Raw genomic sequence first — 8150 nt, 5'->3', positions numbered from 1 at the left:
CTGTATTAAATATCTTTCTATTTAAATTACCTAGAGTGATTTCTCCTGTTTGACTGGTGTGGTACCATTTAGGAATACATATATGCATATGTTTGTAAACATAGCAAAGCAAAGAAGGACACGTGGACAGAATTGGATTTTGTAAATACCCCCTTTGAGAAGGAAAGTAAGAAACACAGAACATGAGACTCCATTTTAAGATGGGAATCATTGCCAGTTAAGACGAAACTGTGAAACTATGACAGACCTTTGTTTATTCAGAGGTGGTACGCTAGTAAATTGATCTAGTCTGGAATATTTTATAATACATTATGAGTTACAGAACTTCCTTACTGAACTGCCTAGGCAAGGTTTAGAGGTCTCAATTGCATTTTGCTGTGCTCTTCTGTTTCTCATGGGTCACACTTCCCCTAGGTTTTCTGCAAAACCAAGGTAGAGGAAGGTTAAGAGCTCACTCAACTGGGCTATGGAAAGGGGGATCTTTTTGAAATATAAATCCCAACCCCTATGTCTGCTAATTTTAATATTTATAAAATATGTTTGAGGTAATAGCATGGAATCATAAAATATGGCTAATGTAGTAGCACAGATTCAGAAATTATACCTCGTGTCAATCACTAAGTTTACAGTGAACTCACAGTAAATTCATCAAGTTTTGTTTTGGATTTCCTGCCACCGCCACCCTTTCCCAGAACCTGCTAGACCTTGGTTTTCCAATGCTATTTTATTTTTTTTTATTTTTTTATTATTTATTTATGATAGTCATACAGAGAGAGAGAGAGAGGCAGAGACATAGGCAGAGGGAGAAGCAGGCTCCATGCACTGGGAGCCTGATGTGGGATTCGATCCCGGGTCTCCAGGATCGCGCCCTGGGCCAAAGGCAGGCGCCAAACTGCTGCGCCACCCAGGGATCCCTCCAATGCTATTTTAAAACTCTGTGTAACCCTATTGCCTCTTCTGCTGTAGGTGTTTGAATCTAGCAAAGTTAAAGTTGTCTCTGGCAGTTTTCTAAACCCACATTCCACCTGAAGCTTTGTCTTTCGTAGGTGCAGCAAATGAATTTCTTTAATTAATAGATGTTGTATTCAGCACTTTCTGGGCACTTGGGATTTGTTGGTAAATAAAACAGACAAAAATCGGGACTAAGAAGCTCCCATTGTAGTGGAATGATGAGTTCGAGGAATTTCTAGTTGCTTCTGGGGCCATGAGAATGACATTAGAAATATTTGTGATGGGGATCCCTGGGTGGCGCAGCGGTTTGGCGCCTGCCTTTGGCCCAGGGCGCGATCCTGGAGACTTGGGATCGAATCCCACGTCAGGCTCCCGGTGCATGGAGCCTGCTTCTCCCTCTGCCTATGTCTCTGCCTCTCTCTCTCTCTCACTGTGTGCCTATCATAAATAAATAAAATAAAAATTAAAAAAAAAAAAGAAATATTTGTGATGGCTACTTGTCATTTTTCTTGTTTTGTTTTGTTTTTTTGACTACCAAACATCTATGACTTTGTCCTACATTTGAAAAATTCTACAGTGGACATCTGTCATTCAGAGATGCACGATGTCCTTCAAAGATCTCTTCTCTGCTTTCATAGTTCTCACATTTTGAGTTCTGCTTTCTCAAGCTAGACTCCACAAATACCATGCTTCCTGGGCTTCCTTAATGCTGATCATATGACGTGGGCTCTGTGAGTTAACCTTCTGGGCTGAGATTTGGGTATGGAATGAACAACTTGAAGCAACAGATATGCCAGCTGGAACTTTCTTCCAGCAAGGGCAGTAGTAGAAGGATCTGGTTTTTCTGGGAAGGATAATATGGAGCTTCTGCAGTCTAATCCTGTATACTCAATATGGATGGAGAGGGGCACAATGGTGGCTTTGTAAAAATTGTACCATGACATGGTTTTCTCTTCACTGGTGCTCTTCACTGAGAAAGCTTAGTATTGCACATGCTTTAAAAAAAAAACATATATTGAAGGTACATTCAGAGATGACAGGCAATAAATGGATAACTGACAAGATGGCTACCATCCAAGTTCAAAAGAATTTGATTTCAAAATCCTGTGATTTGCCTACTTACCGCATCAGTTCAGTTCATAGCTCTGATGGGAAAGAAATGAGACTCTAAGGACTGAGATGCGTCCCACAGCAAATACCAGGAAACAGGGGAAGATATTTCTCCTTCTCTAGCTGATGAACTTGTTTCTGCCTTAGCCAAAATCCTACAACAGCCTCACCTGAAGGATTTATCATGAGCCAGGTAAGCCAACTTTCTTCATGCCCCACCCTAACCCTCTCATTACCTCTAGACTTGAACCAGGGTTAGGTCTCCACATGTCCCAGCAGACAGATTCCAGAGACAATCTTGGGAGAAGACACAGACATACCCCAAATCTACAAGATTCTGCTCATTGATGTCTGCAAGTTGGTGGTCATGCACAGAAATGGATTGTCAAGGGTGCTTGGGTGGCTGAGTAGGTCAAGCGTCTGCCTTTGGCTCAGGTCATCCTCCCAGTGTTCTGAGATCGAGTTCCATATAGGGCTTCCTGCTCAGTGGGGAGTCTGCTTCTCCCTCTATCCCTCACACTGTTAATGCTCTTTCTCTCAAGTAAATAAAAGCTTTTTTAAAAAAGTAGATTGTCAAGGTACTAGACCAAGACGAGGAAGTTGAAATAAGATTTGGCAGACTGATGGGGGTATACTTCTTAGAAATTTTGGTGTAGTCTACAAGTTTAAACAGCTGGGAATGTGTATGTCAGAGCTCTCCAGGGAAATACAACAAGAGTTTAGAATCTGAAGGCCTGAGAATGGGAGATAAGAGCCAGTGGTATAAGTCCTGGTCTGAGTCTGAAAACTGGTGTCTAAAGGCAGGAGAAAAATGGAGGTCCCAGCTCAAGCAGATAAAATGAATTACCCTTCTTCCACCTTTTTGTTTGATTCAAGCCCTCAACAGATTGGATGGTGCTCAACTACATTGGGGAGGGCCATCCTCTTGACTTCATCTACTGATTCAAATGCTAATCTCTTCCAGAGACACCCTCAGAGACATGCCCAGAAAGAATGTTTTAGCAGCTATGTGGGCATCCCTTAATCTAGCCAAATTGACACATAAAATTAATCATCACAGGGGTGCCTAGGTGGCTTAGTTGGTTAAGTGTCTGCCTTTGGCTTAGGTCATAATCTCAGGGTCCTCATATCAAGCCCTGAGTTGGGCTCCCTGCTCATCAGGGAATCTGCTTCTCCCTCTGCCTCTGCACCCCTCAACTCATGCTGTCTCAGAAAAATGTTTATCTTAGATATTGTCTCTCAGATAAATAAATTAAAAAAAAAAGATTAACCATCACAGAGTGGTATTCACAGTTTGTTCAATGGTAGCCCATGCAAAGTTACTAGAAGACACCAGAAATTGGTATAGAGGAAGGGAACACTTGGGAAATAGAAATGTTGGAACGGATTTTTCTATGTACGATACTCCACCTTCTTCCTAATGTAAGAGAACTCTTGAGACACTCCTCCAAGGCCTTGAGAAATACATTGGTGTGGGAGGACTATCACCTTGATTACAGGGGCCATGGGAAGTGGTTTGGACCTTGGGTGATGATACTTGAGTTAAGGAAACTTCTCAGTACATAAGAGAGGAAGAATCAAGAAGAAGCCTCCTAAATAAAATCCATTTCATATCTCTGGGAGAATCACAAGGGTTAGAACCACCACCAAAGACCATAATCATGCAGGGACCTTTGATTACCACCAAACTTTACCTAAGATGGATGGGTCTTAAAGAATGTCAGTTCTTTATTGTAACTTGATTAGGTGATTCTAGCTATAGATGCCATTCTTGATGTGATCCCTACTGCTGCCATTGCCAAATGCCCAGCTCCTCAGCAGCAGTGCCAAATCCTGAGCTCTAGATAGGGTGCTCACATCCAGAGGCTTAAATTAGTCACTTGGTGGCAAGCCAATTACATCGAAATCCTTCCATAATGGAGAGGGCAGCAGTTTTTCTTTTATGGACTAGATGCTTCTTCTGGAGAATGGGTTAAGGGGATAGCTATAAACACCAGCTTTAACCTGATGATCTTTTATAACAGTGAGGGTGGTACCAGCCAACATTTTCTTCCTTACTTGGTTAATTTATTTTATTTTCTGCCCACCCCATTACTTTATACACAGTATACTTTTGATGAACTTTATGATTTACTCTATAGGAAACAGAATTTCCAGATGACATTGTGTCAGGATGAGAGCAAGGATGGGCATTGCACAGAGAGGCTAGATACCGAGCTGGATGGAGTAACTGATGAGCCTAGAGATATGGGATTAGAACGAGCACTTTTTGTCTGTGAGGAATGGCTGCCTGATGTTAGTGTACTATATGTAGATTCTGTGTTTGTCTAGTTGGCAACTATTACTCACAGGGCCAAACTAATGGCCACAGTGTTTGCATCATCCCTGGGATCCAGTTTTCATGGAGGTACAAAAATCATATTACAGGGACGCCTGGGTGGCTCCCTGGTTGAGAGTCTGCCTTCGGCTCAGGGCATGATCCTGGGTCCGGGATCAAGTCCTGCATCAGGTTCCCTGCGAAGAGCCTGTTTCTTCCTCTATTTGTGTCTCTGCTTCTCTCTCTCTGTCTCTCATGAATAAATAAATAAAATATTAAAAAAATAATTGTATAAACTCTCTAACCAACCCTGAGTCAACATCCCCAATCACTTCCTTTGTCTCTCACACACCAAGCCAACACTCCCCTGTACAAAAGAACCCCACAGCCAGGTACTGGACAACTAGAGACTGTCCCTATACCCACAGCCTCCCACTATCCAACTGTAAGCTGCTCACTCTGGCCTGCCTTGCCTCTCTTGAAGAAACTCTAACAAATACTCTGGGCGATGGTCTCTCTTTAGGCTTCTCTGCCCCCTGGCTGGCCCTGGTGTCTCCCTGTGTGGCTTGCATGGCACACTGTGGTTTTTATTTCTAAAGACCTGTAAGTATTAACTTCTTCCTTTATGACAATCATTCCTGAGTCTACACGTCTTGCCAAACTGAATCAAAACAAATTCCAGGGACAACTTTTAGAGCAGTTACATGTAAGCATTTTTTTCCAAGGTGTAATTACGGCAAGTTGGGTGTGCATGATATTAGGAGCCCAAAAGCTGGATTTGGGGGTGCTTTTTAGCATTTAAACTCATTTCAGATATTTTGGAAATGTTCCCATCTTGAAGGTCACAGAGCTCACTTTCCCCAAGGAGCTCAAAACACTGGATTCCTACTTCCTCAACCTTCCTTGCACCTCATTCATGGGCACATGCTTAATCAGATGCATCTGTCCCGACCTTTGTATTGGGGGCTAGTGACACAAGGAAGCAGGGATAGAGGAGAATTAATTCTGGCAGCAGCAGGAATGGCTGGTTTCCAGGGACAGCAGTGACAGCAGTACCAGTAGCAGATGTTGCAAAGTTTTCCATCCAGTTCTACAACAGCAGGGCCTATCGTGCAGGTTAATGGCTTGTGATTTTGGCTGGTCTGGCAGATGTCCCACTAGTTCTTAGTTCCTCACCTGTGCCCTAAGCGGGTTCTCCAGCTTTCTAAGTGCTTCTTTGAACTACCCATTGTCCTTTAATAAAATTTGATTCTGCTTAAATTCATTAACAGGTTTTTATTACTTACAACCAAGAACCCTAGTTGATGTAAGCTATGGTTATTTCCTTCCTTTCACACACACATACATACACCCCTCAATATGAAAGTACATATGGTGAAATATTAACATTTGTTAATTTTGGATAGTGAGAATATAGGTGTTTAGTGAATTCTTTTGTATTTAATGTCTTTTAATTTTCTCAGAAGATAATACTAGCAATCACATGCATATGTGTAAACGCACATGTATATTTATACACACATACTTACACATATATATAATGTATTATTTCACTGTTCTAGTCCTTTATACTAAATCATTCACTCCCCACAACAAGCCTGTGTAGTAGGAACCATTAGTCACATCTTCCTTTTACAAGAAAACTGAGGCACAGAAAGCTCTAGAAACCTACCCAAAACTACACAGCTTTCTTTGAAGTATAATTGACACATAATATTATATTGGTTTTAGGTGTGCCACATAATAATTTGACAATTATATACATTACAAAATACCACAATAAGTGTAGTTACCATCTGTCACCACATAAAGTTATTACAAAATTATTGAGTATATGCCCTATGGTACTTTATATCCCTGTGACTTATTTTATAACTGGAAGTTTATCCCTTTTAATGCCCTTCACCTATTTGACCCATCCCCCACCCCACCCCTCTGTCAACCACCAGTTTCTTTTCTGTATTTATAAGTCTGTTTCTGTTTGGTTTTCTATTTGCTTGTTCATCTGCTTTGTTTTTTAGATTCCACGTATAAGTGAGATCATACGGTGTTCATCTTTGTCTGACTTATTTCATTTAGCATTATACCCTCTAGCTCCATCTATGTTGTTGTGAATGTCGAGATTTCATTTTTTTTTTAGATTAATTTATTTGTTTATTTATTTATGATAGTCACATACACACACACACACACACACACACAGAGAGAGAGAGAGAGAGAGAGAGGCAGAGACATAGGCAGAAGGAGAAGCAGGCTCCATGCACCGGGAGCCCGATGTGGGATTCGATCCCGGTCTCCAGGATCGCGCCCTGGGCCAAAGGCAGGCGCTAAACCGCTGCGCCACCCAGGGATCCTGAGATTTCATTCTTTTTTATGGCTGAGTAATATTCCATCATATGTATATATCTCATCTTTTTTTTATCAATTCATCCTCTAATGGACACTGAGATTGCTTCCATTTCCTAGCTACTATAAATAATGCTGCATAGGGGTGCATATATCTTCTCCAGTTAGTGTTTTCATTTTTTCCCACAAATACCCAGAAGTAGAATTACTAGGTTGTAGGGTATTTCTATTTTTAATATTCTGGGGAAACACCATACTCTTTTCCACAGTGGCTGCATTTTACATTCTTACCAACAGTGCATAGAGCTCCTTTTTCTCTATATCCTTGCCAACACTTGTTATTTCTTGTCTTTTTTATTCTAGCCATACTGACGGGTGTGAGGTGGTATCTCTTTGTGGTTTTGGTTTGCATTTCCCTGATGATGAGGGATGTTGAACGTCTCTCTTTTTTTTTAAGATTATTTATTTATTTATTCATGAGAGACACAGAGAGAAAGAGAGAGAGAGGCAGAGACACAGACAGAGGGAGAAGCAGGCTCCATGCAGGGAGCCCAATGTGGGACTCGATCCTGGGTCTCCAGGATCACACCCTGGGCAGAAGGCGGCACTAAACTGCTGAGCCACCCAGGGATCCCAATGTTGAGCATCTTTTGATGTGTCTATTGGCCATTCAGATGTCTTCTCTGAAAATATTTCTATTTGATTCTTCTGCCCATTTTAAATCAGATTATTTATGAGGGCTGGGTTTTTTTTTTTTTTCTGAGTTCTTTATATACTTGGATCCCCTTAACAGATATATCATTTGTAAATATCTTCTCTCATTTAGTAGGTTGCCTTTTCGTTTTGTTGAGGATTTCCTTCACTGTGCAAAAAACCACCCAGCTTTTAAGAAGCAAAGCCAGACGTCAAACCTTGGCAGTTATATTTGGGGCCCTTTGCTTTTAACAAAATAAGGGAGATGAGAAAACAAGTAGCTTGGTATAGGGGGCAGACCTCGAAGAGTGTTTTCAAGATGGAAAATGAGCTTATTTATGGGCTGAGGAAAAGGATCAAGCAGGAGGAGTGGTGAAGATAAGAGAAAGCCTGGGGATATTTAGTAGATAGGGATTCTATCAAGATCACAGAGGCCAAGCTTCACCGTACAGGGAAGAGGAACAAGATTCCTGGTGAGACAGGAGGCAAGAGGTCGGTTTACGGTTACGGTTTGGAGGATGGCCTTGCTTCTCTGGGAAACCAAAGGCAAACTCACTGGCAAGGAAGCTGAGGAGGTGACAGGCAAGCTGCAGCCAAACCAGGTGGCAGCATGAGTGTCCTGTTGGTCCTACGGACAGCGGGCTCGGGGAGAGAGGTTTTCCTCCAGAGGAGAAAAGGAAGGAGAGATCCATAGGCTGGCTGACTCAGGACTCTGTCTTCAGTCTTACTCTAT

This window comes from Vulpes lagopus, chromosome 8 (assembly GCF_018345385.1).
Source record: "Vulpes lagopus strain Blue_001 chromosome 8, ASM1834538v1, whole genome shotgun sequence".
Lineage (NCBI taxonomy): Eukaryota > Metazoa > Chordata > Mammalia > Carnivora > Canidae > Vulpes > Vulpes lagopus.
The sequence above is the reverse complement of the archived record's forward strand: the minus strand, read 5'-3'. Positions refer to the sequence as shown.